This window comes from Nicotiana attenuata, chromosome 3 (genome assembly GCF_001879085.1).
Source record: "Nicotiana attenuata strain UT chromosome 3, NIATTr2, whole genome shotgun sequence".
Taxonomy (NCBI): domain Eukaryota; kingdom Viridiplantae; phylum Streptophyta; class Magnoliopsida; order Solanales; family Solanaceae; genus Nicotiana; species Nicotiana attenuata.
In genome coordinates, this window is record NC_031991.1 from 5,034,300 (window position 1) to 5,043,909 (window position 9,610).

A 9,610-nucleotide genomic window follows, 5' to 3' on the forward strand; every position below is an offset into this window, starting at 1 on the left:
GGATGTGTTCACACAAATTAAGAAATTACCTTTTAGCATTAATTAGCAATAGAATTGATCATATTAACCTTTACTATCTCACATAAACACTCCTAACACATATTCCAACACCATTTACTTCAAGGACAATGTAGAGAAAAAATAATTAATTCGTTCTTGAAATCTGAAAAAATCACTTATTTTGGACCACAAAAAAATGCCAAAAAATCACTTATTTTGGACCGGAGAGAGTAATGTATGCTTCTCAGAAAATTCATCTTTACAATTATTATAGAGCTTACTATTTATAGTTACACCTAGGGAACAAGGTCCTAGGATCAAGTCCCTCTTTAATAACAATTATGAGGGCCATTGAATAATGTATAACGGTGGACACTGAATGCCATATTCTTTGTAACGTTAATGCACGTAATGCTGTAGAATATTCTTCATTGAATGCCACCAGATAGCGACATTTATTTTTTCTTTATGAGTATCATTCTCTCTGATGACAAGTGAGATCATTGCCTTCAAGTTTGACTATCTTCTGTGTTCGGCTCCACATGTCACTGTCTCATGCGATCATAAAATATAAACATATTTTATTTTATACAGTCAAGTAACTTTATGCATCAGGGCTTGGATAGATGGAAGAAATCACATAGTATTTTTTTGCCTCCATTTGATTAAATGCATTAAGAGTATAATATACCGGATATAATTTGTACAATTTTGTCCTTGTTTATAGAGTAAATAAAAAGGAGAAAAAGTAAACTAAAATTATTCTGTCTTTTTAAATAATTTATACCAATTGAATGCAGTATGAAAATATCTAATGTTATATTGATATTATTTTAGTGATAAATATACTTCGAAATGTATGATTTTAGACTTTGAATCTAACGAGCTCTCTCTTTCATCTGAATTCTGAAGTGTCTCTTTTTGGTCTTTTATATTCTATTTTTATAGAACAATTATTTGTTCAGGTTCTTAACTCTACTAGTTTCACGGACCAATCACACCAAATTTAGAATTAAGAAACAATTCGAAATTAAATCGTTATTTTCCCAACAAGATAAAAAGGAAGAAAACAAAAATGCAGGAACCATTTTGCTCGATGCAAATACAGTGTGATGTGATCGTGTTTAATGGACCATATATATTTGGGGGAGAAATTCAAAAATATCCAGAATTACAAGTGGTCATTCAAAAATAATCATAGTTTTAAAAGTAATCGAAATTTAGTCATTTTTCATGTAAAGATAAATTTGATCGAAAACATTGTTCAAAATCCGGAAAAATACTCCAGTATAATATACTGAAATTTCAGTATAATAATACTGGAGTTCCAACATAAGTATAATGGAACTCCAGTATATTATACTGGAATTCCAGTAAATATATTGGAACTCCAGTATAATATACTGGAGTTCCATTACAATATATCGGTCCAGCATAATACACTGGAGATTGGAGCACCGGTGCCCCAATCTCCAGTATATTATACTGGAACTTTCCGCGTGTTGGAGTTACAGCATAATTAATATGCTGGAAGTTCATACACAGGTGCACCGATCTTCAGTATATTATGCTGGAACTTTCTGTGTTGCAGCAAAATAGTGGCTATGGAATGTACCAGCAAAATAGTGGCTATATTTTAATGACTTTGCAAACGCTGACTATTTTTGAATGACCAGTCCGAAAAGGGGGAAGTGCACGGTTGGCCACTAATAGCACATGTATTTACCTTTAAGCCACCGTTTAAAATGTCTTTAGTCTTTAGCCACTGCTTTAATAAACTTTAACTGCCCGGACGAAAAATACCCTTCTACTCATGTCCTTAACTTTTGTACTTAACTTCAGGACTACATGTCCTTAACTTTTGAACTTGTAACTCTAAGTTCAGGACTTCAGGACTACATGTCCTTAACTTTTGAACTTGGAACTCTAAGTTCAGGACTTCAAGGCTACATGTCCTTAACTTTTGAACTTGGAACTCAAACTTCAAGACCAAACGTCCTTAATTTTTGAACTTGTAAGTCAAAGTTAAGAACCTATTGTCCTTAACTTTTGAACTTGTAATTGTAAGTTAAGGACTGCTTGTCCTTAATTTTTGAACGTGTAACTGTAAGTTAAGGACTGTCTATCCTTAACTTTTGAACTTGGAGATCAAAGTTAAGGACCTATTGTCCTTAACTTTTGAACTTGTAACTGTAAGTGAAGGACTGCCTGTCCTTAACTTTTGAACTTGTGTCCTTAACTATTGAACTTAACTTTAGGACTTCAAGACTACATTTCCTTAACTTTTGAACTTGAAACTCTAAGTTCAGGATCATGTCCTTAACTTTTGAATTTAACTTTAGGACTTCAGGACTACATGTCCTTAACTTCTGGGAAGGAATTGCATTTCCTGTTTACTCATCACTCCTTTTCTTATTTTCATAACTTTTAGATCTAAAAATAAATTCAAGGAGCTAAGAGCAAATAAACCCTATTACATTAGACCCACTAGAAAGAAAAATAATCAGAACACCGATTCTGCCACAAGAGAAATGGCAGAAGCATAATAGCTTCAACATCAACCAAATTTTAAACAAAAAAGTAGAGACGAATCTGAAATCTTCACGAAAGCTCCCATAAAACTTCATATCCGAAAAAAGTCCACTGAGGTCCATTTCTAACATGCTTTGACATAGCAGCGATTTGTACCAAAAGAACACCAGAGAATACGAAGTCTTTATGTTTTGAATGTATCAATGTATTTCCGTTTGGGGAGGAAAGGGTAACACAATCTTTTCATATTAATTTTAATAGACTAGTGGCTACTGTTGCTAAGCATTAAAAATGCTGGATAAAAAGTAAATACTAGCTTAAACAGTGGCTACCCCACGCCATTTCTACGTCTGAAAACTGGCTAGCCCGTGCTATTTTTACTATATATGGGTCTATTAAGTCTCCACACAGAGGCCCATAAATACTCGCTCAAACACAAGGTTCGGCTCAAAAGCCTTGATCTTTGTCCTAATTTTCATATTTGGAGGCGCTATATGGAGATTTTATATCAAGAACGTCAAATGGTAAATCTTTAAGTTATTTCCTCATTAAAGCATGCATAACAGATCCGTTTGGTGTAAACATAGAACGTCTTATGAAGATGTCACAACCAAAATCACAAAGTCGTGACAGCGCCTAGCAGAATAGCTCACCAAGCGAATCACTTGATATTGAATTAGGGGCGGATCTAGAGAGTTGTAACAGGTTCATGCAAATCGCTTGATACGGGTGGGTATTTCACTGGAACCATCGTTCGCATGGCTTTTGAAAAATAATTCTTTTTTATTTGTCCTTTCTTTAAATTAATGTACTTATCTTCTGACAACACATCATACAGATACGTAACTAAGATTTGAAGTTCGTGGATTCAAAATTGCAATCCTTTAAAGTTACTGGTTCTAAATTAATAATTTATATGTATTCTATGAATACAGGGATCGAACAAAAATTATTGGATTCGGCCAAACCGTATCCCATACTCCTACTCTTGCTCTGTCCTGACACCATATCACATTGTGAACACAATTATTAGTGTATTTGAAATATTAAATTTCAATTGTTGTAGAAACTTATAAACTTTAAATTTGGACCGCCTTGCAATGAATCTCTTAAAGTAACAAAACGATATCTCTAGATAACGTATCAAAATAAGTCATCCAAAACCAAAGACTATACTCTCGAATATCATCTAACAATTGCTCATTATGCAGCTAAAGCAACATGACTATCGCACAGATTTAGCGGCCATAGAACAGTGGCGAATCTATGTACTAATTTTAGGTACTTTAGCACCTAATGACGTTCACATAAACTGTGTATAGTTATATCAAAATATAAGAAAACTGATATAAAATGCTAGCAAACACCAAGGAACCAAAAAGCCTAATGGGTGCTGTGGTGTTAAGGTTGAAGTAAAGGCGTGTCTGAAGCTAGAGGCTCAGGTTTGATTCCTACTTGACTTGTGACTAGAAGTCATTTTTTGATTTTTTTCTCTGTTGCGTTCGAATAGTTGTACACTTATATTATGTGGTTGGTAGCAACTTTATATTAAAGGAAATAAGTTCACACAACCTTAAAATCCTGGATTCGGCACTGCCATGAAACAGACTATACTATATGAGTACTTAAACTAATACTACAACCAAAATATCTAAGAGAACAAGAAAGTAAACTATAAGAGAAAATGTGAGGATGTATCTATTGATTCGCTGAATTGATAACCGTCCATAGCTATTACATAGTGGGACACGAATTAAAAACGATATGTTGCATGAAACTTTTTTTCAAACTTAATAGTTATTACTAAGATTAGATACATGTAATACTGAACTAATATACACATATATTTCTCTTATTTACAGATATTTGAAACTATATGTTACGCGAAACTATTTTTCAACTTATTAATAAAACGGAAAAGGGAAAAATACCCCTATATAGTAGCTTCTGGGCAGCCATCCGAATCAGTGAGGCTTCCCGCCTTTCATCGAGTAGCTCGAGGGCCGTTGTCATGGCCTCATTGTTCGATCCCTCATTAGTGTGCTGGAATCTGGCGCTCGGTTTCCCGACCTCCACTGGTATCAATGCTTCGGCGCCGTACACTAGAGAGAAGGGTGTTTCCCCTGTGCTTAATTTTGAAGTTGTTCGATATGCCCATAGTACCTCGGGCAGCGTTTCTCTCCATTTTCCCTTGGCGCTCTCCAGTTTCTTTTTAAGTTCTGAACGATGGTTTTGTTCGTAGATTCGGCCTGGCCGTTTGCACACGGATGGTAAGGCGTCGACAGGATTCTCTTGATTTTGTTATCTTCAAGTAATTGTGTTACCTTGCTCTCGATGAACTGCGTCCCGTTATCGCATGTTATTTCGGATGGGATGCCGAACCGGCATACGATGTGATCCCATATGAAATTGATGACTTCCTTCTCTCTTATTTTCTCGAAAGCCTGCGCTTCCACCCATTTTGAAAAGTAATTAGTCATAAACAGAATGAACCTAGCCTTACCTGGTGTCGTTGGCAAAGGGCCGACGATGTCCATTTCATGAATGGCCACGGTGATAAAACGGAATGTAGTTGCTCGTCGGGTTGGTGGATCATGGGAACGAATCTTTGGCACTTGTCGCATTTTCGGACTAATTCTCTGGCGTCTTTTTACATGCTGTCCAAATAGTAGCCCGCTCTGATCACCTTTCGGACCAAGGAATCTGCCTCGGAATGATTTCCGCAGGTGCCCTCGTGGATCTCTCGGAGTACATAATCCGTGTCGCCCGATCCCAAGCAGACCGCCAGGGGGCCATCGAAAGTTCTCCGGTACAGAGTCCCATTTTCGTCGAGCGAGAACCGGGCTGCTTTGGTTCGCAGGGCCCTCGATTCCTTTGGATCTGCGGGCAGCTTCCCGTCTCTCAGATAAACAATATATTTATTTCTCCAATCCCATGTCAGACTGGTGGAGTTAATCTCCGCGTGGCATTCCTCGACCACTGATTTGAACAATTGGACAACAGCTCCGGGGAGTAGGTCTTCTTCTTCAGCAGAGGATCCCAGATTCGCGAGGGCATCGGCCTCGCTGTTCTGCTTTCGGGGTACATGGACTAAGGTCCATTCCTTGAAGCAACGTAATGTGACTTGGATTTTGTCTAAGTATCTCTACATCCTTTACTCTCAAGCTTCGTAGCTTCCGTTCACTTGGCTCATTACGAGGAGCAAATCACATTTTGCCTCGACAGTCTCGGCCCCCAAACTTTTGGCCAATTCTAAACCTGCAATCATAGCCTCGTACTCGGCTTCATTGTTAGTCAGTTTCGCGGTTTTTATGGATTGTCTGATTATGCTGCCAACGGGCAGCTTTAGGAATATATCGATCCTGGATTCTCTTATATTTGTGGCACCATCTGTGAACAGGGTCCATACCCCGAAGGATGTGCCTGATTTCAATAAAAGTTCCTTCTCTACCTCGGGTACGAGAGATGGCGAGAAATCGACCACGAAGTCCGCCAGGATTTGGGACTTGATGGCCGTTCGAGGTTGATTCTCGATATCATACCCTCCGAGCTCAATGGCCCATTTGGCCAATCGACCCAATAACTCGGGTTTATGCAGTATGCTCCGGAGGGGGTAAGTTGACAGAACGCAGATACGGTGGCACTGAAAATAAGGCTTCAGCTTGCGCGAGGCGCTTATAAGCGCGAGAGCCAATTTTTCTAGATGGGGATACCGGGTTTTGGCATCCCCCAAGGTTCGGCTAACACAATAAACAGGAAATTGTGTACCTTGCTCCTCTTGAACCAGCACGCGGCTCACCGCTATTTAGACACGGCCAGGTATAGGTATAGCGTCTCATCCTCCTTGGGTGTGTGCAGCAAAGGTGGGCTAGTCAGGTATCGTTTCAGTTCTTCCAGGGCGTGTTGGCATTCTGGAGTCCATTCAAAGTTGCTCTTTCTTTTGAGTAGAGAGAAGAAATGGTGACTTTTGTCTGACGACCTTGATATGAATCTGCCCAGGGCCGCTATCCCCCCTGTTAGCCGTTGGACGACTTTTACATTGTTCACTACCGTGATCTCTTCGATGGCTTTATCTTGTTGGGATTGATCTCGATCCCCCTATCTAAAACCATGAAACCCAGGAATTTGCCCGAACCCACCCCTTCGGCGCACTTCTCGGGGTTGAGCTTCATGTTGTAGCTTCTGAGGATGTCGAAAGTTTCCTGCAAATGGGTCAGATGGTCCTCTGCGCGTAGGGACTTGACTAGCATATCATCAATATATACTTCAATTGATTTACCGACTTGGTGCTCGAACATTTTATTAACTAGGCGTTGGTACGTTGCCCCTGCGTTTTTTAGCCCGAAGGGCATTACGTTATAGCAATATGTACCATACTTTGTGATGAACGAGGTTTTTTCCCTGTCCTCGGGGTTCATCTGGATATGACTATACCCCGAAAAGGCATCGAGAAAGGTGAGGGTCTCGTGTCCGGCCGTAGCATCGATCAGACGATCGATATTAGGCAGTGGGAAGGAATCTTTGGGGCACGCTTTATTCAAATCTTTATAATCTACGCACATTCTTAGCTTGTTCCCCTTTTTGGTCACTACTACTACGTAGCCAGCCATTCGGGATATTTTACCTCTCTAATGGATCCGATTTTAAGAAGTTTCGCTACCTCCTCTTTGATGAAGGCATGTTTTACCTCAGACTGCGGTCTTCTCTTTTGCTTTATGGGTTTGAATTTGGGATCAATGCTCAGCTTGTGGGAGGTTATTTCCGGCGGGATTCCTGTCATATCGAGGTAGGACCAGGCGAAACAGTCGATATTGTTACTAAGAAATTGAATAAACCCTGTACTGAGTTCGGGGGTTAACCCCGTTCCCATGTATACCTTACGATCCAGGAGGTGCTCGATTAAAATGGTCTGTTCCAGTTCTTCGACTATTCATTTGGTCGCATCCGATTCCTCGGGGGCGACGAAGGGTCGGGGGGCGAAGAAATCTTCCTCGTCGTCTTCGAGGGTCTGTATGTTTATCTCCACGTTCGAGACCGTGCATCTGGGGATTGGTGCTTCATGGTGGACTGCGAACATTTCTTTCGCTGCCCGTTGCTCTCCATGTATGGTTGTGATGCCATCCCTCGTGGGAAACCTTATCACCTGATGCAAGGTTGAGGGTACTGCGCTAATGCTGTGTATCCAAGTCCTGCCGAGTAATGCATTGTACCTCATGTCGCCGTTGATGACCTGGAACTCGGTGTTCTAGATCTCGTCGGACGTGTTTATCGGGAAGGTGATCTCTCTCGTCGTTACTTCGCCGGTCATGTTGAAATCGTGGAGGATTCGAGGGACGGGAATGACTTGATTGAGCAGCCCCAGCTGTTCTACCACCTCTGATCTAATTATGTTGGCCGAGCTGCCTGGATCCACGAGTATGCACTTTATCTTGTATTGTTTAAAAGAAACGAGATCACTAGCGCATCGTTGTGCGGTTCCATCATGGCCTCGAGGTCCTCCTCACTGAATATGAGGGTGTCTTCAGGCACGCGATTTTGAATCGGTCCTTCTTCCGTAGTGGATGTTCTCGTTCGTTTGAACATGGGTCCTTGGGGAATGTCGGTTCCTCCAATAATCATGTGGACGTCATGTCAGAGAACCTTCCTTTCTGCTCGGGTTGAGTTCGGTGGTGTATCGACATCTGGAGCAGTCGTGTCCTTTTCTCGGTTGTTTTCAAGGTTCTGGTTCCCCATTTTGCTCACCGAGCTAGGCGCTCTGTCTTGAAATCGAAGATCTTGGACAAGAAAAGTGTGAAAGATAACTTGCGTTTTTGTAATGAAACCAGCAAGAAAATAATCACTATTATTTTTAGCCCCACGGTGGGCGCCAAACTGTTTACAGTGAAAATGGTAACGACAATTAAATTTGTAAATGGGACTCTAAAAATACGTGATCTATTTTTATGCTAGTTGTTAGAGCAGTTGATGCTAGGCGTATGAGGTTTAACGATGAAATACGAGTTAAAGCGGGGCAGTGATCAAACTGAAGGACTCGTTACCCGGGCTTCGGATTGGTCGATGGAAGGCCTCGATGTCGATATCCGGCTCGAGCTCGAGCTATCGGGGATAACCGGGGAGGGGATAACAGTTAAGATATGATTAAAGAAGGCTCTTAATGGCCAATACCAAGCAATAAATGAAGAGCAAGTATGAGAGCAATAAATGTAAAAAGTAGCCTCGAGTGAGTGAGTTAGAGAGAAACAAGAGAGAGAGATATTATTGCTTTTGTGTAGAATAGTTGGATCAACCGTAGTCGGGCGTTACAAAGTGATGGGGATCTCCTTTATATAGGAGGGGAATCCCGTTACAGTACGAAATGTATTAGTTGTAAAGACATGGAGATGGGACGGCTGGACGTGATGTCTTGAGACAGGTCCCGGATAGGTCAGCTATGCTAGATTAAGCCATGTGCCTTGGGAACTCCCCTCTCACTTGCTATGGCCTGCTATAGTTGTTAGAACGCAAGCCCTCCGGGCCGGTACCTGACGACTCCCGAGGGCGAGTCTCGACCTTGGCTTCGAGCCTCGGGGAGTATGACCACGTGACGACCTTATGACGGGGAAATTAGGCTGCCGAATTCGCCGAACACAGATAGTCTCCGTGTTTCTTAGAGTGAAAGTGGTAAGGAACGACAAGAAACGATCCTGAACTTCTGCTTCTTTCAATTTTCTTGCAATCGGCAACGGCTACGAGGTGCCAAGATGCAACATGCGCGCTGTTCCTGCAGGTTTCCGCATTGACTGCGGCGGTTGGCTTCCTTCAATGTACACACGATGCTTTTATAAATACTCCCTTCTTTCTTTCTAGACCCCATCTCGTGCCAAAAACCCCTAATAAGGTTTGTTCTTCCCTCGTTCTTTCTCTCTTTCCGGAGTGCAACTCTTTTTCTTCCTTCAGAATCTCCCAAGGATGGCGAAAATCTCCACTTCTGCTTCCCAGGAGGTTGGGGGCTCATCCTCTTTGTTTTTCTCTCAAGGCGAAGTGACCACCTCCCCTTGTGCTGAGGAATGCGTCCCAGGATCCTTTGCGATGACCTCCG